Below are 23,283 nucleotides of genomic sequence, written 5' to 3' on the forward strand. Positions count from 1 at the left end.
ACAGAAAATGGGAAAAATTATAGACAGTTTATCAGATAAAGGTCTCATATCTCAAATACATAAAGACTGTCAAACATATAAGAAAAGAAATTCTCTCATTGATAAATGGCCAAAGGATATGAACAGGCAGTTTTCTGATAAAGAAATCAAAACAATTTATAGTCGTATAGAAATGCTCTATATCATTATTGATTAGAGAAATGTAAATTAAAACAACATTGAGCTATCTCCTGCTTATCAGATTGGCTAAAATAATTGAAGGGAAATGTGACAAATATTGGAGGAGATGTGGAAAAATTGGGACACTAATTCACTGTTGGTGGACTTGTGAGCTGATCCAACCATTTTGGAGACTAATCTAGAGTTATTATACTGTCAATACCCTTTGACCCAGCAATATCACTACTAGGTCTGAAGACTTGAGTTCAAATGTGGCCTCAGACACTTACTAGTTGTGTGATTGTCTGTTGCCTCATTTTCCTCATCTATAAAATGAGTTTAATAACAGCAACTACCTCTCAGGGTTGTCATGAGGATTTAAAAAGATGAAAATTATAAAATACTTAACACAGTGTTTGGCACATATTAAGTGTTGTTATCACTACTGCTACTGCTGCTGCTACTGATCAATAAACTTGTCACAGATGCTCACACACACATACAAAAAGAGATAAATGAAATTCAGGGTTGCTGGAAAAACTGGAATAAGCCATTCTCTGTGATCTATGAAAGAGTTTGAAAAGTACAAATGAACAAATGGATAAATGAAGGAATAAAACAATAAATTAATTGGCATTTTATTTGAAAGCCTACTGTATTCCAGCCTCTCCACTATGCACTGAGAATGCAAATGTAAGGACAGAGATTCTGCTTTCAAGACCATTACATTCTAATGTGATAGAAGTGAAACACATATAGGGTAATGGTGGTCAAGGAAGAAAGTTTTGCTCTGGCAATTTACAAGGAATGTGAGTGGTGCCATATGGCAATGCATTTGCAGGTGATTTTCAATGGCAATAACAGTATTGATTAGATAATTGTTCTCCGAGCAAGAAGTGGAAACTTGCAGCTAAGGGAATGTGAGGGCTATAAGTGGCCATAGGGCAGATGTCACCATGCCTATGGTGGATGTTACCAGGACACCTGGTGTCCTGGTGGATATATGGAAGGAATGTAAATAAGAGATGCTACAGTACAGGGTAAGGAAAAAACATTGTCCCAACTTTCAGAAAGGGGAACAGACTGGAGTCTGCACCTATAGACTAGTAATCTTGAATTGTATACCTGGAAAAATGATAAAACGTTTTATAATTAAGGGGATAGCTTGCAAGCACTTGGGAAAGTAATGATCAAAAAGAGCAAGTATGGCTTCATCAGTAACTGGATATATCAAATTAACCTCATTTACTTTATACATTTCTTCATAACTGTATTACATTACTATTGTTTTCTTTTGTGATTCTATGTATTTTATTTTATGAATTTAAAAACATTTTTCTGAGAAAGAGCCCATAGGTTTCACCAGATGCCAAAAGGGTCTCAGTCTCTCTCTCTCTCTCTCTCTCTCTCTCTCTCTCTCTCTCTCTCTCTCTCTCTCTCTCTCTTTCTCTCGCTCTCTCTGTCTCTGTCTCTGTCTCTTCCCCCCCCACACACACGTAAACACACAGACATACCTTTAGAATCATGAGGCTAGGGATAATATGACAAAGTATTTCTAGAGGTGAATCTATAAGCCAGGCAAATAAATAATCTTCAGAAGGTTGAAATCACAGAGTAAAACCTTTAAAGGAAACCCAGAAATGACATTGGGTTCTTCGACATCTTTATTAGTGACTTGGATGAAGGCATAAGTCACATACTTGTCAAATTTGCCAATGACACAAAGTTTGGAGAGATTTTGAATCCAAAAGTATATTAATGGAGTAGAACAATGGGCATGTTGGAATAAGATGAATTTTAAAAGGGATAGAGGTAAAGTTATACACTTTGATTCCAAACTTTACCAAATGGGTATAGAATATAGTAGGCATGGCTACATAACAGTTTCCATCATAATTATCTAGAAACTTAGTGAACTGTGCACCCTCAACCCGAATCAACAGTTCAATATATTAGGTCTCCTCTTCCCCCCACCCCAAAAAAAGATGCTAGAAAAAAGAACATTTTTTATTATATTCTAAATATTGAGAATGAAATATACAGTAGTTTTGTTGTACTCTGAAAGATCAGGCCACATCAAGAATATTTTATTAGAATTTAATGGATAACAGTCTTCCAAGTATTGAAGGGCCATCATCTGGAAAAAGGGTTAGACTTATCCTCTTTGCCCTTAGAGGGCAGAAGTGGGAACCTTGGGGAAAAGTTGCAAGGATGCCAATTGAGGACAGTAGAGCATGCTTTCTATCAACTGATTCCCAAAGTGAAATGGACTGCCTTAAGGAATGGTGATTTCCCCTTCATTTCACATCTTCAAGTAATGACTAGATGACCATTTTTTGGAGATAGTATAAAAGCCATCATCAGCCTTCATCAGTCAAAGGGTGGAAAAAAAAGGATTCTGAGACTTCTTTCAGATCCTCGATTCTATGATACCTTAGCTGACTTGGTACACATGACACATAAAATCCTTTTTTTAAAAAAGAAATAATAACAATTTTCTAGATGAAAAAAGTACTCTTTCCACTGCATTAATATGTGGAAGAGTCTAAATGAGAAATGGCTACTGGTTTATGGGAACTTTTAAGGAAAAAGGATAAGGACTTAAGAGTTGAAAATGTAGGTGTCAGAAATTAAGTTGCTTTGTAATATAGACATGTTGGTTTAGGAAGGAATGGAAATCTGTAAATTTTTTTTTAAATAATTTTTAATACTCATAGAGAGTTCACTTAACTGAGAAGGAGGCCTTTCTCCATTTGTTTTCTTTGTTTCAATCTTTAAGAAAGGTCACAACTGAGTTCTTCTCAAATCATGGTTATAGTGATCCCTGTAGCCTGATTTTCCTCAGACAGAGCTTCTTATTTTTATTGTACAAGAGCATTTCATACCACTATTAAAAAAAACTAAGGGTCAGAGCCACAATGGTGACATGAAAATAGGGACTCACTTGAGCTCTCCCCCAAATCACTCCAAAGACCTGTAAAAAATGACTCTAAACAAATTCTAGAACTACAGAACCCATGAAACGACAGAGTGAAACAAGTCTCCAGCCCAAGAAGGCCTGGATGGTCTCTGGGAAGGCTCTATCACACTGTGCTTTGAGCAGATGGTAGCCCAATGTGGGCCATGCCAGGACAGTCCAGGCCAGAGTAGACCAGGCAGAGCAGCTCCCAGGGGAAATCAAGTGACTGATCAGAGTGGGGGTGTAGGGATCTCTTTGTTGGTGCTGAGACAGGGTTCTCTTGCTTTTCCCTGCTTGGATCTGGGTCTCAGTGCTGGCTGGCAGTCCTTGGAGGAAGAGGAACACTATTGTGGCAGAGCCTGTGGTGTCTGTGGAAAGGGAGTCCTCCTAGTAGTTATGGCAGAAAGGAGTTCTTGTACTCACAGACCACAGCACAGGCCAGGAGAGGAGTATTGTACCACCTCAGAATAGAAGTAGCTCTGAAAACAGCAGCACAAGATTCCTGAAGCTTGGGACAGAGCACCCTCCACTCTGAAAGCAGTGCTACTCTGACAAAGAACTCAAAAGTCAAGTAATTGGCTGGGAAAATGAGCTGGAAGCATAAAAGGACTCAGACTATAGAATCTTCCTTTGGTGAAAAAGAAGATCAAAATATACACCCAAAAGAAGTCAAAAAAGTCAAAGATCCTACATCAAAAGCCTCCAAGAAAAATGTGAATTGGCTTCAGGGCATGGAAAAGCTCAAAAAGGATTTGGAAAATCAAGTAAGAGAAGCAGAAGAAAAATTGGGAAGAGAAATGAGATTAATGCCAGAAAATCATGAAAAACAAGTCAATGACTTGCTAAAGGAAAGCCAAAAATATATTGAAGAAAATAATACCTTAAAAGTAGACTACCCTAATGTCAAAAGAGCTCCAAAAAGCCAGTGAGAAGAAGAATGCCTTAAAAGGTAGAATTAGCCAAATGAAAAAGGAGGTCCAAAAGACCACTGAAGCAAATACTGCCTTAAAAATTAGAATGGAGCAAGTGGAAGCTGGTGACATTATGAAAAATCAATAAATTATAAAACAGAAACAAAAGAATGAAAAAAAAATGGAAGACAATGTAAAATGTCTCATTGGAAAAACCACTGAACTGAAGAATAGATCCAGGAGAGATAATTTAAAAATTATTGGACAACCTGAAAGCCATGATCAAAAAAAGAACCTAGGCATCATCTTTCAAGAAATGATCAAGGAAAACTGCCCTGATATTGTAGAACCAGAGGGTAAAATGGAAATTGAAAGAATCCACTGATAGCTTCTCGAAAAAGATCCCAAAAAGAAAACTTGTAGGAATATTATAGCCAAATTCCAGAGCTCCCAGGTCCAGAAGAAAATATTACAGGCAGCCAGAAAGAAATAATTTGAGTATTCTGTAAATAAAATCAGTATAACACGAGATCAACAGCTTCTACCTTAAGGTATCAAAGGGCTTGGAATATGATATTCCAGAGGTCAAAAGAGATAGAATTAAAACCAAGAATCACCTACCCAGCAAAACTATGTATACTGCTTTAGGGCAAAATATGGGTTTTCAATGTAATAGAGGACTTTCAATCATTCTTGATTAAAAAACCAGAGCTGAATAGAAAATTTGGCTTCTGAATACAAAAATCAAGGGAAGCATGAAAACGTAAGCAGGAAAGAGAAATCATATTGGACTTACAAAAATTGAACTATTTTGTTCACATTCCTACATGGAAATATGATGTTTGTAATTCATGAGGACTTTCTCAGTATTAGGGTAGTTGAAGGGAATACACACACACACACACACACACACACACACACACACACACACACACACTTATGTACAGATTATATAGATATATAAATAGAGGAAACAGGGTGAGTTAAATATGAAGGGATGATATCTAAAAAATAAAATTAAAGGGTGAGGGAGGAATATATTGGGAGGAGAAAGGGAGAGATAGAATGGGGTGAATTATCTCACATAAAAGTGGCAAGAAAGAGCTGTTATAATGGAAGGCAAAAGGGGGTTCGTGAAAGAGATTGAGTGAATCTTGCTCTCCTCAGATTTGGCTTGAGGAGGGAATAACATACACACTCAATTGGGTATTTTACCCTACAGGAAAGTAGGGGAGAAGGGGATAAACGTGGAGATGATAGAAGGGAGGGCAGATTAGGGGAGGAGGTAGTCAAAAGCAAGCATTTTTGAAAAGGGACTGGGTTAAAGGAGAAAACTGAATAAAGGGGTACAGGATAGGATGGAGGGAAATACAGTTAGTTTTTCACAACAACGGAATTTTCCCACAATAATACATGTATAATCTATATTGAATTGCTTGCCTTCTCAAGGAGCAGGGTGGGGAGGGAAGAAGGGAGAGAATTTGGAACTCAAAGTTTTTTAAAAAATGTTAAAAAATTATTTTTACATGCAACTGAGGAATAAGATTTTCAGGCAATGGGGCACAGAAAGCTATCTTGCCTTGAAAGAAAGTAAAGGGAAAGGAGACAAGGAGGGGAGCGTGATGATAGAAGGGAGGGCAGACTGGGGAAAGGGGCAATCAGAATACATGCCATCTTGTGGTGGGGGGGAGGGTAGAAATGGGGAGAAAATTTGTAACTTAAAATCTTGTGGAAATGAATGTTGAAAGCTAAAAATAAATTTTAAAAAATTAAAAAAATAACTAAGTATTTCAGCCTCCCTTAACTTTCTTTTCATTTTCATCATGTATTAGAGTGTGGGCAGAAATAATTTAGTTTTTAGTAAATGCACCTGGAATATATATTTTTATTGAAAGAATATAGTTTAAGTCCAAAGGATATTGGCGTGGAAAATATTTTTCAGTCATTCTTACATGGAAAAAGCCAAACTATGTCTTAAAGTTGATATACCCTCTTTTCCAGTCTCATCATTTTTGATTGATCTGTTCTTGTGGATAGGAATATGAAGGAGAGAGAGAGAGGGACAGAGAGAGAGGGAGGGAGGGAGGGAGAAACAGAGGGATGGAGGGAGAGGGAGAGGCAGAGGGAAAGGGAGAGGGAGACTGACAGACTGACAGAATGACAGATAGAGACAGAGAAAGGCAAAGACAGAAAGGCAGACAGAGAAAGACAGAGGCAGAGGAGGAAAATAGTGAGAAAATATAGCAGATAAGAGGAAAAGATGAAGGGGGGGAGGAGACAGAAAGATGGAGGATGAGTTACAAGACACACTTACAGCCTGAAAACACTATAGACAGACAGATAAAATATAGAGATGGAAGGAGACAAGAAAGCAGAAGAAAAATAGAGACTTAAAGGCAGACACACTATAGAAGGGGAAAGAAGGGGAAAAGGATGGGAAGGGAAACAGAAGAAAATATCAAAACCAATTCCTAAAGGTACTGGGATTGGGCATGAAAAATGAATAAAATACTTTTAGATTTACCTTAAACTGGGGCTTAATAGTAAATTTTCTAATTTATTTCACTAGCATTTATGACTAGTAAGTACCACTTAAGACAGAAAATAGGATACCTTGGTCAATAGGCCTTGCCTATAATAAACTGTATGGTTGCTTCTGCCTTCTATTTAGACTCAGCTCAGCATAGAATTAAATAGTAAAAATACTTGAAGAAGAATTGAAAGAATTCTCAAATTTTCTCATTGATGTGGACATACAACTTTCAAAAACTCCATAAAAATATATAGAGCTCGATATATTCACATATATACATATATATGTATGTTATTATATATACATATATTTGGTTTTATCTTATCACTAATATCAAGGTCATTTTTTAAATAAAAGTGTTTTTGAGATTTATGGAATTAGAATGATCAGATATTATTAGTTTAAAATGTCTATTTTAAGCTATCATATGTATATATGTACACATAAACACACACATATGCAGTCATTGTCAAGTGAATTAGATTCAGTGTTGCAAAACCTTCCTATTTCCTCTCCATCCATCCTCATATCTTGGAAGATAAATGGCTGATTGTATGACTGAAATAAAAGAAACCTCAGGCTACACACACAAAAATTATGTCTGTGCATATATGTGTGTGTGTGTGTGTGTGTGTGTGTGTGTGTGTATATACATATATATATATATATATATATATATATATATATATATATATATATATATATATATTTTGGGGGGGGGGAAGGTGTGTGTTTTTATTAACCCTGGATGTTTCAATCTACCTGGATATATGAAAGTCACTGAACCACGAAATTCCATGAATCTCTCTGACTTTGGTTTTATAAATAAAATCATTGAAGGAAATTTCATTACTGTGGGCTATATTACAGAAAAGTAAGTTGGTAGATTATCAATTGGTAACCTAAGTGCAAATATCCCCCTTTTAACTTTCTTCAAGTCTCCTCTGTATTATTCAAATTGATGTTATTTTATAGAAACATAAATTGTTATTAAACTGGCTTTCACTAAAAATATATTATTTAGAAGTGCATGTGATAGTCACCTTATTAACAAAAGGCACAAAACAAATAACAACCAAGCACTTGTATTCTATAAGGTCACTGATTTTTAAGTCTGTTACTGACAAAAATGAAATAACATTAATTCAAAGCTTGGCGATTTGGAAAAGAACTGAGATGACTTGTGGGTTAAATATGTTTTAAAGGGAATTTCAGGTGCAAAGACAAATTATCTTTATTTTGTCCATCCTGATGTGCAGGCAGAGAGATTAAATTGAATATTGATTTTGAAAAAGTGTGACTATGCTGTTATAATGACAAAGAAAGAAAGAAAGAAAAACACAAAAGAAAATAGTAAAAGAGTTGATAGCCAAAAGGACTTTGTATGTGGACATCTTTTCTACTACCTTCTCAGGGGAGTGCTAGTAGGAAGTAGAGAATATCAGCGTTGATTGGTATGATACAGGCAAATACCAAAAGAATTTATAATGAGGTTTAGAATATGGAGCTAATGAAGAAGTATTGTGGTAAAGGGAAAAGAAAAAAAAGGGGAGTGGTGTGGGAAATGGACGATGGAGTGGGGAATAGACAGTGAGGAGATTAGACAATTTCTCTAACCCTTCAGGACCTGAACACACAAAGGAGGCCAATTAGAAATAAACTCAATAGGAGAAACATTTCATAGCAAATTGGGGATTATCAGTTTGCCTAAGGGAAATGGAAACTGAGCAACTGAGCTGCCTCATTTTACAGCTCCCCTTTTTAAAGTTTTGACACAAATGTGCTTTTTTTAACATCAGAAAAAAAAGGCTCATCATGTGTCAGAGATTAAACAACTAGCATATCAACGCAAAATTTCTGATTTCTAAATTTGAGAGAAAAGAAACATCTTGTAACTAAATTGCAGCCTGCAAGGTTTTTATGAGACTTGTTCACCCATTATTTCATTATTGTTTACCTGCTAATTCAGGCATATTGAATCCTAAAATACTCTTTTTCCCCACTTAATAGTATTTTAGTTTTCCAATTACATGTAAAGATTTTCAACATTCATTTTTATAAGATTTTACTTGCAAATTTTTTATCCCCTCCTCCCTCCCTGCCCTGACCTGCCCCCTGTCTAAGATAGCAAGCAATCTCACATAGGTTATACATGTACAATCATGTTAAATATATCTCCACATTAGTCATGCTGTGAAAGAAGAATCAAAATAAAAGGGAAAAACCATGAGAAAGAAAAAAAGGGGAAATAGTATGCTTTGATCTGCATTCATATTCCATTGATTTTTTTTCCTCTGGATGTGGATAACATTTTCCATCATGAGTCTTTTGGAATTGTCTTGGATCATTGTATTGCTGAGAAGAGCTAAGTCTATCATAGTTGATCATTTCACAATGTTGTTGTTACTGTGTACAATATTCTCCTGGCTCCGCTCACTTCACTCAGCTTCAGTTCATGTAAGTCTTTCTAGGTTTTTTTCTGAAATCTTCCTCCTCCTCATTTCTTTTTTTTTAAATATATTTTTTCTTTTTATTTTTAGTTTGCAACACATGGTTCTACATAATTTCGAGTTCCAGATTATTTTCTTCCCTCCCTCCCCCCTCACCAAGATGGCATGGAATCCCATATAACTTCCATGTATAACTTCGCATTGAATTAATTTACACACTTGTCAAGTTGTGGAGAAGAATTATGACCAATGGAATGAATCATGAGAAAGAAGAAACAGAACCAAAAAAAACCACAACCCAACAACAAATACAAAAGAGAGAAAAAAAGGGGGGGAAGAAAAAGGCAAGCATGCAGTGTGCCTCGATCTGCATTCATACTTCATAGTTCTTTCTCTGGATGTAGATAGCACTCTCCATCGTGAGTCCTTTGGAGCTCTCTCTGCATATTGTGTTGCTGAGAAGAGCAAAGTCTGTCAGGGTTAGTCATCACAGAATCCATATATATGTGGTTGTGTATAATGTTCTCCTGGCTCTGCTCCGCTCACTCAGCATTATGTCGTGTAGGTTTTTCCAGGTTGTTATGAAGTCCGTATCATCCCCATTTCTTATAGCACAATAGTATTCCATTATCTTCATATACCACAGCTTGTTCAGCCATTCCCCAATTGATGGGCATCCCTTTGATTTCCAATTCTTAGCTACTACAAAAAGAGTCGCTATAAATATTTTTGTATATATGGGTCCATTTGCCACTTGTGTAATCTCTTTGGGATACAACCCTAGGAGTGGTATTGCTGGGTCAAAGGGTATGAACATTTCTATAGCCCTTTGGGCATAGTTCCAAACTGCTCTCCAAAATGGCTGGATCGGCTCACAACTCCACCAGCAATGCAACAATGTTCCAATTTCCCCACATCCTCTCCAGCATTTATCATTTTCCTGTTTTGTTATTTTAGCCAATCTGACAGGAGAGATGTGGTATCTAAGAGTTGTTTTGATTTGCATTTCTCTAATCAGTGGTGATTTCGAGCATTTTTTCATATACCTTTAGATACCATTAATTTCTTCCCCTGAAAACTGTCTGTTCATACCCTTTGACCACTTCTCAATTGGAGAATGACTTGTATTCCTATATATTTGGTTCAGTTCCCTGTATATTTTGGAAATGAGGCCTTTATCAGTGACACTAGTTATAAAGATTTTCTCCCAATTTTCTGCCTCCCTCCTAATCTTTGTTGCATTGGCTTTTTTTTGTACAAAAACATTTCAATTTAACATAATCAAAATTATCCATTTTGCATTTTGTAATGCTCTCTATCTCTTGTTGGGTCATAAATTCTTTTCTTTTCCACAAATCTGATAGGTAAACTATTCCTTGCTCTCCCAAATTGCTTATAGTTTAAGCCTTTATTCCTAAATTATGAACCCATTTTCACTTTATTTTGGTATATGGTGTAAGATATTGGTCTATGCCTAGTTTCTGCCCTACCGTTTTCCAATTTTCCCAGCAGTTTTTGTGAAGTAGTGAATTCTTAGCCCAGAAGCTGGCCTCTCTGGGTTTATCAAAGAGTAGATTGCTATAGTCGTTGACTTCTCCATCTTGTGTACTATCCTATTCCATTGATCCACAACTCTGTTTCTTAGCCAATACTAGGTAGTTTTGATGACTGCTGCTCTATAGTACAGTTTAATATCTGTTAAGGCTAGGCCACCTTCTCTAGCATTTCTTTCATTATACCCTAGATATTCTAGACCTCTTGTTTTTCCAGATGAATTTTGTTATGATTTTATCTGGCTCTGTAATATAATTTTTTGGTAGTTCAATTGGTATGGCACTGAATAGATAGATTAATTTAGGTAAAATTGTCATTTTTATTATATTAGCTTGGCCTAACCATGAGCAACTGGCATTATTCCATTTATTTAGATCTGACTTTATTTGTGTGGAAAGTGTTTCATAATTATGTTCATATAGGCCCTGGGTTTGTTTTGGCAGATAAACTCCCAAATATTTTATAGTGTCTACAGTAACTTTGAATAGAATTTCTCTTTCTCTCCTGCTGTTGGGCTTTGTTAGTAATGTATAGGAATGCTGAGGATTTATGTGGGTTTATTTTATATCCTGCAACCTTGCCAAAGTTGTTTTTTATTTCAAGTAGTTTTTTACTTGATTCTCTAGGATTCTCTAAGTAAATAATCATATCATCTGCAAAAAGTGATAATTTAGCTTCTTCTTTGCCTATTCTAATTCCTTCAATTTCTTTTTCTTCTCTTACTGCTACAGCTAACGTTTCTAGTACTAAACTGAATAGTAGGGGTAATAATGGACATCCTTGTTTCACCCCTGATCTTATTGGGAATGCATCTAGTTTATCCCCATTACAAATAATGCTTGTTGATGGTTTTAGGTAGATGCTATTTATAATTTTAAGGAAGGCTCCATTTATTCCTATGCTTTCTAGTGTTTTTAATAGGAATGGGTGTTGTATTTTGTCAAAGGCATTTTCTGCATCTATTGAGATGATCATATGGTTTCTGCTAGTTTTGTTGATGATATGGTCAATTATGCTAATAGTTTTCCTAATATTGAACCAGCCTTGCATTCCTGGAATAAATCCTACCTGGTCATAGTGTATTATTCTCGTGATAAGTTGCTGCAATCTTTTTGCTAATATTTTCTTTAAAATGTTTGCATCAATATTCATTAGAGAAATTGGTCTATAATTTTCTTTCTCTGTTTTGACTCTACCTGGTTTAGGTATTAGTACCATATTTGTGTCATAAACCGAATTTGGTAGGACTCCTTCTTCACCTATTTTCCAAAATAGTCTACAAAGTATAGGAAGTAATTGTTTGATAGAATTCACATGTAAAACCATCTGACCCTGGAGATTTTTTCCTAGGGAGTTCATTGATGGCTTGATCAATTTCTTTTTCTGAGATGGGGTTATTTAGAACTTTCGCTTCCTTTTCTGTTAACCTGGGCAATTTATGTTTTTGTAGATATTCATACATATCTCTAAGGTTGTCAGATTTATGGGCATATAATTGGGCAAAATAATTCCTAATTATTGTTTTGATTTCTTCTTCATTCGAGGTGAACTCACCCTTTTCATTTTTGATACAGGTAATTTGATTTTCTTCTTTCTTTTTTTAATAAAATTGACCAAAGGTTTATCAATTTTATTGTTTTTTTTCATAAAAACAGCTCTTTGTTTTATTTATTAATTCAATAGTTTTCTTGATTTCAATTTTATTAATCTCTCCTTTGATTTTCAGTATTTCTAATTTTGTATTTACTTGGGGATTTTCAATTTGTTCTTTTTCTAGCTTTTTCAGTTGTATGCCCAAAATCATTGATCTCCTTTTTCCCTATTTTATTCATGTAAGCATTTAGAGATATAAAACTTCCCCTAAGAATTGCTTTTATTGCATCCCATAAGTTTTGGTATGTTGTCTCATTATTGTCATTCTCTTGAATGAAGTTATTAATTGTTTCTCTGATTTGTTCTTAGGCCCTCTCATTCTTTAGAATTAGATTATTTAGTTTCCAATTAATTTTTAGCTTATTTTTCCATGGTTCTTTGTTACAAATAATTCTTATTGCATCATGATCTGTAAAGTATGCTTTGACTACTTCTGCCTTTCTGCACTGGATTGTGAGGTTTTTATGCCCTAGTACATGGTCAGTTTTTGAGTATGTGCCATGTACCACTGAGAAGAAAGTATATTCCTTTTTATCCCCATTTAGTTTTCTCCAGAGGTCTATCATATCTGCCTTTTCTAAAATTCTGTTCACTTCCTTAACTTCTTTCTTATTTATTTTGAGGTTATATTTATCAAGTTCAGAAAGGGGAAGGTTAAGGTCTCCCAATATTATAGTTTTGCTGTCTATTCCTTCCTGTAACTCCCTTAACCTCTCCTCTAAGAATCCTCCTCCTCATTTCTTATGGCACAATAGTATTCCATCACCTTCATATATAACAATTTGTTTAGGCATTTCCCAACTGACAGGCCTCATCTCAATTTCCTATTCTTGGCCACCACAAAAAGAGCTCGTACAACTCTTTTTGTACATGTAGATACTTTTCTCTTTTTTATGAGCTCTTTGGGACACAGACCTAGTAGTGGTACTGCTGGAATAAAGGGTATGCACAGTTTTATAGACTTTTGGCCACAGTTCCAGATTGCTCTCATCTGAAAGCTGCCTGTTCATATCTTTTGGCCATTGATCAACTGGGGAATGACCTTTATTAGAAATTTGAAACAGTTCTCTATATATTTGAGAAATGAGGCTTGTATCAGAAATTCTTGCTGTAAAAATTGTTTCCTATCTCTCTGCTTTCCTTCCAACCTTGGTTGCATTGGTTTTGTTTGTTTGTACATTTTTTCTTTAATGTAATCAAAATTATCCATTTTGCATTTCATAATGTTCTCTATCTCTTGCTTGGTCATAAATTCTTCCCTTCTTTATAGATCCAACAGCTAAACTGTTCCTTGCTCTCCTAATTTGTTTATGGTATCACCCTTTATGTCTAAGTCATGTACCTATTTTAACCTTATCTTGGTATACAGTCTGAGATATTGGTCTATGCCTAGTTCCTGACATACTATGTTCCAGTTTTCCTAGCATTTATGTTCAAATAGTGAGTTCTTATCCCAGAAGCTGTAGTCTTTGTGTTTGTCAAATAGTATGTTACTATACTCACTTATTACTCTGTCTTGTGTACCCAACCTATTCCACCAATCCACCACTCTGTTTCTTAGCCAGGATCATATAGTACTGATAATGGGCACTTTATAATATTCTTTTGTCTCTGGAAGACCTAGGCCACCTTCCTTTGCATTGATATTCTTGATCTTTTAGACTTTCAGATGAATTTTGCTATTATTTTTTCTAGGTATAAGAATTATTTTTGGTAGTTTGATTGGTATGGCACTGAATAACTAAATTAACTTAGGTAGAATTGTCATTTTATTATATTAGCTCTGCCAACCCATAAGCAATTAATATTTTTCCAGTTATTTAGATCTAACTTTATTCATGTGAAAAGTGTTTTATAATTGTTTTCATATAGTTCCTTGGTTTGTCTTGGCAGGTAGACTACAAATATTTTACATTGTCTACAATTTTTTTAAATGGAATTTCTCTATCTCTTGATGCTGGGCTTTGTTGGTAATATATAGAAATACTGATGATTGATGTGGATTTATTTTATATCCTGCAACTTTGCTAAAGTTGTCAATTCTTTCAAGTAGTTTTTTAGTTGATTGTATAGGACTTTCCAAGTATATGATCATATCATCTGCAAAGGGTGATAGTTTTGTTTCCTCATTGCATATTTTAATTGGCTCCACCTCCCCCTGTGAATGCTCTTCAGTACTCATTGTCTCCTGGCTATCATTGTATAGTTTCTCTGTATATGCAACATCTGATACACTACAGGTGTACTCAATCTCAGTTCTAATGATTTGGCTAAGTTGGGATGAATAGTTCAGTATAGTTCTTGGATGCTCACTAGAAGAAGTGTACCAAAAAAGAGACAAGTTTCTTGATCTGAAAACAGGGGGAAAAGAGAACCTTAATTATGAATATTCAACTGAGTTTATTATAGTCCTGCCTTTTGAAAATAGTTTACAAATTTAGACCTATTTACATTTGTATTTCAGTGGTATCATGATTGAGAAGGTAGCAGTGATTTGCATATGTTTATATTTCCTCCACTGCAATGGATCTGCCAAGTATAATTAAGGAACCATTCAAAATAGGGACAAAATATTAAAATTGACAGAGGTAAAACAGTGTGTATCCTGGTTGAAATGGCATAGGAAAGAAGACATAGCACGAGGCCCTGTGTGAAGGAAGGAAGGAAGGAAAGAAGGAAGTAAAGAAAGAAGGAAGGAAGGAAGGAAAGAAGGAACATTTACATGTATTCTAATGCAATACTTTAAATTTATTTCAATAACTATTTACTTAGTAGTGATGCTTGGGATATAGAGACAAAAATGGGACAGAAATCACCTCAAGGATCTTACTTTCTCCTGGGGGAGTACAGTGTATGTGCAAACAATTTAAAACAAATCATATCCAAAGTATTATGGAGTAAATAAAATGGGAAGAGAAGTTACATAGCTGGAAGGTGGTAACAAAATCATTTTATCTTGAATGAAGCTTAGGGGGATTCTACAAAATGGAGAGGAAGAGGTAGTATGTTCCATTAATTCAATAGACATCTTTTACATATGTACTAATTGTCCTAGGTTCTGGAGAACAAAGACAACAACAAAACAGTTCCTTTCCTGAATGAATTTTCCCTTTATTGAGAGTACTGCAGCAAACTAGATAGATAGATAGATAGAATCTATATATACACAGAGAGAAATAAGTTTTATTTATATTCATATATATACATACATACACAGATGAGAAATTATATATACACACTTGTATATATATATATAGCATATAATACATAACTAAAATTAACTTACCTCTGTGTATATATTTATATTCACATGTTATATATGTATTGTATATATCTATACAATTGCATAACAGTGTACACATGTTGTTACTTATCTGTATATGTTTGTATGCACACATACGTATACATAAGTACATACATAAACATATATACACACCCAAATTAGATTCAAAGTGATTTCTGGGTCAGAGGGTACTAGCAACTGGTGTGTTATTCTGAAATGGAGAACTATTTATATAAAATATGGCAGCTGGGAATGAACTATTATGTATAGGGAAGAGCTAGTGTGTTTGGAACAGAGAGATCAGGGAAAAAAATAATATAGAAAAAAACTTGAAAGGAAGTACCATAGAGGCAGAATTAGGGTGGATATTAGAAACCCCTTAGTCCAATCCTCCCATTCTACAGATGAATGGCTGGGAGAGGAAATAAGAATTAATATAGTGCCTGCTATGTGCCTGGCACTGTGTTAAGCCTTTTACAAATATTATCTCATTTAATCCTCACAACAACCTGAGAAGTATGTACTATTATTTTCCCCATCTTATAGTTGAGAAAACTGATGCAGAGGTTAAGTTACTTGCCCATTGTCACATAGCTATTGTGATATCTAAGGCTGGATTTGAACTCAAGTCTTCCTAACTTCACACCCAACACTCTACCCACTGAGCCACCAGATGCTCAATCACTAAAGAGCCTAAGGGAAATGAAATGACTTGTCCAGAGTCACAGATCTTAAGCTTAAGAGTCAGGATTTGACCTCAGGAATTTTTACTCCAGAGGCAATGTGTTGTACCTCAAGCCCTATGCCATGCTGCTTACCTGTGTAGGCATCAACTGGTTTGTGGAAATCTTTAAGCATCACACCAGTGATTTTGTATTTAATCTTAATGAAAATAGGGAAACACTATTTTTTTCACTAAGGGGATGGCATGAGCTCTTTTCTTGATGATTTGGCAGCTGGGGTGAAGATCAACTAGAAATATAGAGTCCAATTAATATGCTATCCTCATAGTCCAGGTGAGATGTGATGAAAAACTGAACTATTATGGTGGCTGAGAAGGAAACAGATGTGAAGAATGCTGCATTTGTGCCAAAAAAACTTGGTAATATTGTTTACAGAGGCTAAAGTAGAGGGAAAAGTCAAGGAGGATTCCAAGGGAAACTGAGTGACTAAAAGGAGGGTGATGTCATCAAAAGGAATGGGGAAGCTTAGAGGAAGAATGATTGGGGAGGGGGAGGAGACTGAAGTGAAGGAGCTTAGTAGTGACAGGTATAAAATTTGCAAGTCATTTGTAGAGAGATGATAATTGAACCCATTGGAGCTGATGAAATCACCAAGGGAATGAGGAGAGAGGAGGAGAGGAGAGGACAATGTCTGGGTCAAAGCCATGGTGCCTATCCTTGTTTAGAGAGAATAAGAAGTATCTTGCAAAGGTGACTGAGAAAGAAAAGATACGTAAGAGAACTAAAATAGAGAAGTATCACAGAAATAAAGAGAGGAAGAGTACTCATAAGAAGGTGGTAAATGACATAGCAAAAAGTTACAGTGATGTCAAGAATGAGGTTAGAGTGAAGCAGCAGTCATGATATCATTGATAGTCTTGCATAGAGCAGTTCAACTGGAATACAGATTGTCTGGGATTGAGAAGTGAGCCAAAAGGAAATGGAGTCAGATCATATAGATGACCCTAAGTAAGAGTTTGAGAGTGAAAGAGAGAAGAGATTTTGGGATAATAGCTTGAGGAAATGGAATGGATTAATAAAAGTCTTTGTTTTTTTTTCTTTTTTTAAGAGATTAGGAAAGAAGGCTATTTTAGGCAGTGGAAAGGGAGTCAGTAGTGAGATTGAAGAACAGAGAAAGGGAAAGAATGATTGAGAATGGAAATTCCTGGAGAAGCCAAGGAGTGGATTCAATAGCACAAATGAAGGAGTTAGACCTCATCATTAAGTGAAGTCAGAGAAAAAGAGGGAACTCATGATGAATGTCCTCTCTTTTCTCCATATGTAGGAGACAAATTTATTTTACTAAGAGGGAGAGGGTAATTAGGGGAGTAAGTGGTATGAGGAATGAGGTTTGGACCAGCCTCTCTGGATAATGTGTTGAGTCATTCTGGGTGGAATGAGAGAATTGCTGTGCAGCAGTGAAGACCCAGCTGAAATTAGATTGTAGGATCCTAGATTTACAAATCAAAGGGAATCATGATGTTCAGCTTGCTCATCTTAGAGATAAGAACTTGGGGGCTCCATAGGATAAGTGGTGTGCACAAAGTCACACAATTCCTATGTCACAGAGCTGAGATTTAAACTCAAGTCCTAAACATTAACTACAAATTTTGTACTTTTGTGAATGTACACTATTTTCCCAATTTTCCAGTAAGCCCAACTTTCACAGTTTCATCTTCTTCACCACAGTCATTCAGAGAAGGTGAATCATGAGGTCAACCCAGAACTGCGTTTTGGTAAAGCATAACATAGGACAAGGAGGTAAAGGATTCAAAGGTAACTGATCATATTCGATTGAAATGGTAAATCATCGTGAGATCAACACTATGTTTTCTAGTTTATTCCTTCTGTTAAATTGCTAATTATTACTCAGCTTTTCTCTTTAACTTGCTCAGTGAAGGGTGAAGGGGCAATGACCAGCTATCTCAAAGGATGAATGGCAATGACTAGCTACCCCAATGTGTCATATACAAGTATGAACAATGCAGACCTCTAAGTTAGGTGAAATTGAACAAGGGCCCCTCAGTAGAGGAATGCTGGCTCTGTAGTTCCCCTTCTTGACCCCACTGATTAATGCAGACACCAACATTTGTTAAGTAATAGGGCATTTGATATCAGAAGGTAATTCAACCATTAGCTTGCAGCAGTCTTTCCAAATAAAGATAATATCAGATTTGGTCATGCTGAAAGTCTCTTTTATGGAACAGAGCAAATGCTAGTGAATTTTCTTGGTATGTTTGCTATTTACTGCATAAGACTGGCTGAAACCTAGTAATACCAAGGGGAGGGATTGAATCATTTATTAAGTACAGTCTTGGACAGGTGTCTCAAATGTCAATTCTAGGATTTAATCTAAACTAATCTTCAGGAAAGTTAGGTTTAATGGAAATGAGAACCCAGAGGAATTCAGAAGTGGAGATAGTTGGATGCTTAAATCTCAACCATCCGTGTTTATGACAATCTTTTAAATAACCTCCCTCCTTGGTTGTGATCCCTCTGTGTTCTGAGGTTATAAGTAGGTTTTGGAATTTGTGTTAGCTCATCTGCAGAAAAGATTTGTTTTTGGTCTACTACACATTAAAATACACAGGGTATTTTCTCTTCCCTCTTGAAACCTGCTCATAGTTGGTCTTTTGCAAATAAAGCATAACAATTGTGTTTAAGGATTTTGTACTTAATTTACAATTGGAAGTTATGTTTGCATAGGTATAACATAAAGGAAGTAATTAAAACATTATTATGATCAAGGCAGCAAGCATTTTTTTCTGCCTAGTCCGTGCATTGCGCTAAGTACTGGAGAAGAAAAAAGAAAGCCCATGCCCTTAAGGACTTTACCTTACATGGGGTGGGGTATGGGGGTGGATGGAAGAATTAGAATTAGTAGGTTATTATTATTAGGTTGTCTTATTTTCTAATTAAAATAAATAGCACTGGACATGATTAGGGACTAATTCTTTGAATATCTTCCAGACACTACATAAACGATGACAAGTAGTCCAAAGATGTCTAGGCTACCTATCATTGAATATAATTTCTAAAGATTTTTTCCATGCCAAGTTTGGAAAGAAACTCACCGATTAGTCAAAGGTACAATTTCTCTGTTGTCCTTCCAGGCCATGTGCTACCCCTTGAATGCTGAGAAGATTGTTCCAGTGGCTTAATATTATTGGCCCCACTTGATTCTTTATGAGAAATTGAATGAAAATAGTCGTAGTTCTTTTAAAAAAAGAACCCCAAAATTCTATAAACAGTTACCCCAAATAAGATGAAATGGTACCTAAGATTCTGAAATCTATAAGAGCATATTCAATGGCATTAATCTGCTAAATGAAAGCAGGGAAACAATTTACAAGCTCCTTGTGACTATTATGATTTTAAATATAGGTTGATAGCATGCTTGCCTTTTAACACTAAGAAGAAGAGAGCCAATACAAAAATATCTTTTCACTAGTGACCTGTTCCATTCTATTAAATTTAAAGAATGCTCAAAAGAGTTAGTTGTTTTCAAGACATTAGAATTATCATATAAGCGATAGTCCATGGAAAGGGTATAACAAAATTATTGTGTGCTAAAGAATAGGAGAGCCCAGATAAGGGAATTGATTGAGGCAAAAGAACAAGGAGCACAACAGTGAAAGCTAGGAAATATCTGAAGAATTCTTTTTTTATGGTTTACAAAGCATTTCTTCATTTTCCCCCATCCATTTTTTTGCATGAACAGTATATAGACATTCTAATAATATATTGTTATCATCTAGATGATGATATTTATCAGACATTTAATCCACAAGGAGGATAGTAAAATGGCATTTCCTGATGTGAACACCCAGAGTGGGAAAAATGTTGTTGGCATGGTTTAGGGTTAATTAATGTCTGTGAGTAATGTAAAAAGTGTAAAGAACTCATATGGGTATGAGGCGTTGTCATTGCTGCTGTTGTTACTATAACACTTGTATCTACCCAGCTCATTTCACTTTTCAAAAACAATACCTATTTATTTATTTATTCATTTATTTACTTACCTATTTATTATAGTTATTTATTAACTCACTTGATCTTCCAAACTGCTACAGGAAGTGCTAGTATGCCCATTTCACTTATAAGCAAGCTGAGGCTCAGAGTAGTTAAGTGACTTGTTCAGTGTTACCATATGACTTGTTATTGCTATTTTCACTGGAAGCATCTCTACTGCTTACACATATGATTAACTCACCCCTTACATGCCTTTTTTAAAAAAAATAAAATTAAAACTTCTACTTGACCATTCCGTCCTCTCAGTCTTCTTTATTATTTACTTTCCCTTTGTAATCTCATTAGCTACAATTTGTTTAATTACAAACTCTGTACAGATGACTCCCAAATCTATACATCTAAGAACATTTTTTCTCCCAGATTACAGTCCTGCTTTACTAATTTCCAGCTGGACATTGTATCAGAAAATTGGGCCTGTGTGCCTGTGGATGTTAGTATGTGGGTATATGTATATTTAGAAGAAACCTGAGAGGGCGTATATTTAATCCTCATCTTATAGATGAAGAGACTGAGACTCATGGGAGTTGTAACTTGCCTGAGTTTACACAGGTAGTGTCAAAGGCAGAATCTAAACCTAGAATTTGAAGTCTTTACTCCATGGTATCTCTATTTCCATCTTAGCATCCCACAGGAATTTCAAAATTAACATGTCCAAAATTAAACTTATCATCTCTAAATGTTCCTATTTTTGTGGAATGTACCATAATTCTCTTCATAACCATGTTTCAAATTCCAGAGTCACATTTGTCTCTGTCCACTCTCTCATACCCTGACCACATACGTAATCAGCTGACTAGACTATTTTATTCCCCTTCTACCTCTTTAGCATTCATCCCCTTTCAAGCATTCACATGGCTATTTCAAATCTTATTACCTATTCCTTGGATTATGATTATTGCCAAAGCTTCCATAATATTTCATATATATGTTGTATATGTGTACATATGTATATATCATGTGTGTATATTTATGTATGCATGTACACATATATTTGTATGTATACGTATGGGTACATACATGCATTTATATATACATATGTTACAAAAGCTTTCATATATATAAATTTTCAAATTTTGTTTTATTTTCAATTTCAAATTCTCTCCCTTCACCCTTCCCTCCCCCACCCATTGAGAAGGCAAGAAAAATAAAACTCATTACAAATATGTAAAAATCTGAAAACAGAATTTTCTCATTAGCAATGGTGTAAGGCAGGAAAAAAGCAACAACAAGATTGAAAATATTTTTGAATTTACAATCTGGGTCCATCAGCTTCCTCTAAGGAGAATAGAATGCTTCATCATGAGTCCTGGAAATTATGTTGGTCTTTTTTTTAATCCTAAATTTTCCACAGTCTTTACAATCTTCCTGTTACTCTTTAATTTATTCTTCTGGTTTTGCTCACTTTACTTTGCATCATTTCATACCATTGTGAAAATACCCCCTTTATCATTTCTTACAGCAGCTATTCCCCAATTGATCTATACCCCTTCAGATTCAAATTCTTAGCTACCAGAAAAAAAGCTGTTACAAATATTATTTTTATATGGCCCTTTCCCTCTTTCTTTGATCTTTTTGGGGCATAGACCTAGAATTGTTATTGTTGGCTCAAAGGGTATTTACATTTTAATAGATTATTGGCCACAGCTCCAAATAAATACTTTCTAACATTCAGCTATCACTCTATCTCCTCCAGTTTGTCCTTCAAACATCCACACAAATAATCTCCCTAAGGAATAGGACTGACCATTTCAAGAGAGATGCTCAAGAGACTTCAATGGCACCCTAACTCCTCTTGGGTAAAATAGAAACTGAAATTTGAGGACCTTTGCAAGCTCTCTCTGCCTTTCTTGTCTCATTTCCTGTGAATCCCCTTAACAGATGCTCCATTTGTTTTAGTTGTCCTTTTTTTCCGGACTAAAGGTTATGTGTCAATTGTGGCCCACAACATAATATGAGGTGCTGCTGATTTATGAATTTCTACTAGTTAAAGTTGTGCTGAGTGATACATCAAGTGCATTTATGGGATTGAATTACTTTCTTACTTATTGCTTACTGAAATGCAAACCCAATTTAGGAGATTTCCTGCCTACTGAGAAGAAACACCTGTATTAAGTTCAGCATGTTGGAACTCCTTTGCATTTAATTTTAAGAATTGAGGGTTTTCTTTTTTTTAACTCTATAGGTATCTTCTTTAGGTCTATTTGCTTACATGTCCTCTTCTTCATTATAATGTAATCTCTTCAAGTGCAGGAACAGTTACCTTTATTTGTATCCCTAGCACTTAACAAAGTTACTGACACATAGCAAGTGTTTAACAAATACTTGGTTACTGACTAGCTGACTTTGAAGTCAATTTTAACCATTTTTAGTCCCTCGGGTAGATTATTAAAAGTTCCAACAGTTTGTTTTTTCTTTTTGTTTTTCCCCCTTTTGTCATGTGTGTGTGTGTGTGTGAGAGAGAGAGAGAGAGAGAGAGAGAGAGAGAGGTGGAGAGAGAGAGAGGCTACTGAAGAATAATGTAGCTTTTTCCAAGATCAATTAAAGGATAATTACTTGCACCTGTACTAAGCATGTTAGCCCCTCTGCGATGATAGTCACTCAAGAGGTCACTGAATATTTGTCATGATCCTTATGATATTATGAGGAGCTACTTACCATCCAGACAACAGCTGCTTATTTCTAAAGCTGCTGAGAGTATTGAATTTCTGCCACGGCCAAGTAGCCCAAAAGACCAATCATGAGTTAAGAAAAGACTGTCTATAACCTCAGCCTTATGTCCAGTAAATAATCAATACTCTCAAAACTGTTAAGGCCACATCAAAAAGTCAGACTGTGCTGATAAAGTTACATCAGAAGTTGTTCTTTTTCTATATATAAGCAAGACCAATTCAAGCCTAAAATTGTGTTGCTTCTGAAGATGCACTTCTGCCTGCCCATCCACAGTTTTAGGAGCTGATAACATGATGATTCATCACAGACCCAGGAGGCAAGTCAGAGACAATCACACTCCAGCATCCTGCCACATTT

Source organism: Trichosurus vulpecula, chromosome 3 (assembly GCF_011100635.1).
Source record: "Trichosurus vulpecula isolate mTriVul1 chromosome 3, mTriVul1.pri, whole genome shotgun sequence".
In the NCBI taxonomy this organism is placed as follows: domain Eukaryota; kingdom Metazoa; phylum Chordata; class Mammalia; order Diprotodontia; family Phalangeridae; genus Trichosurus; species Trichosurus vulpecula.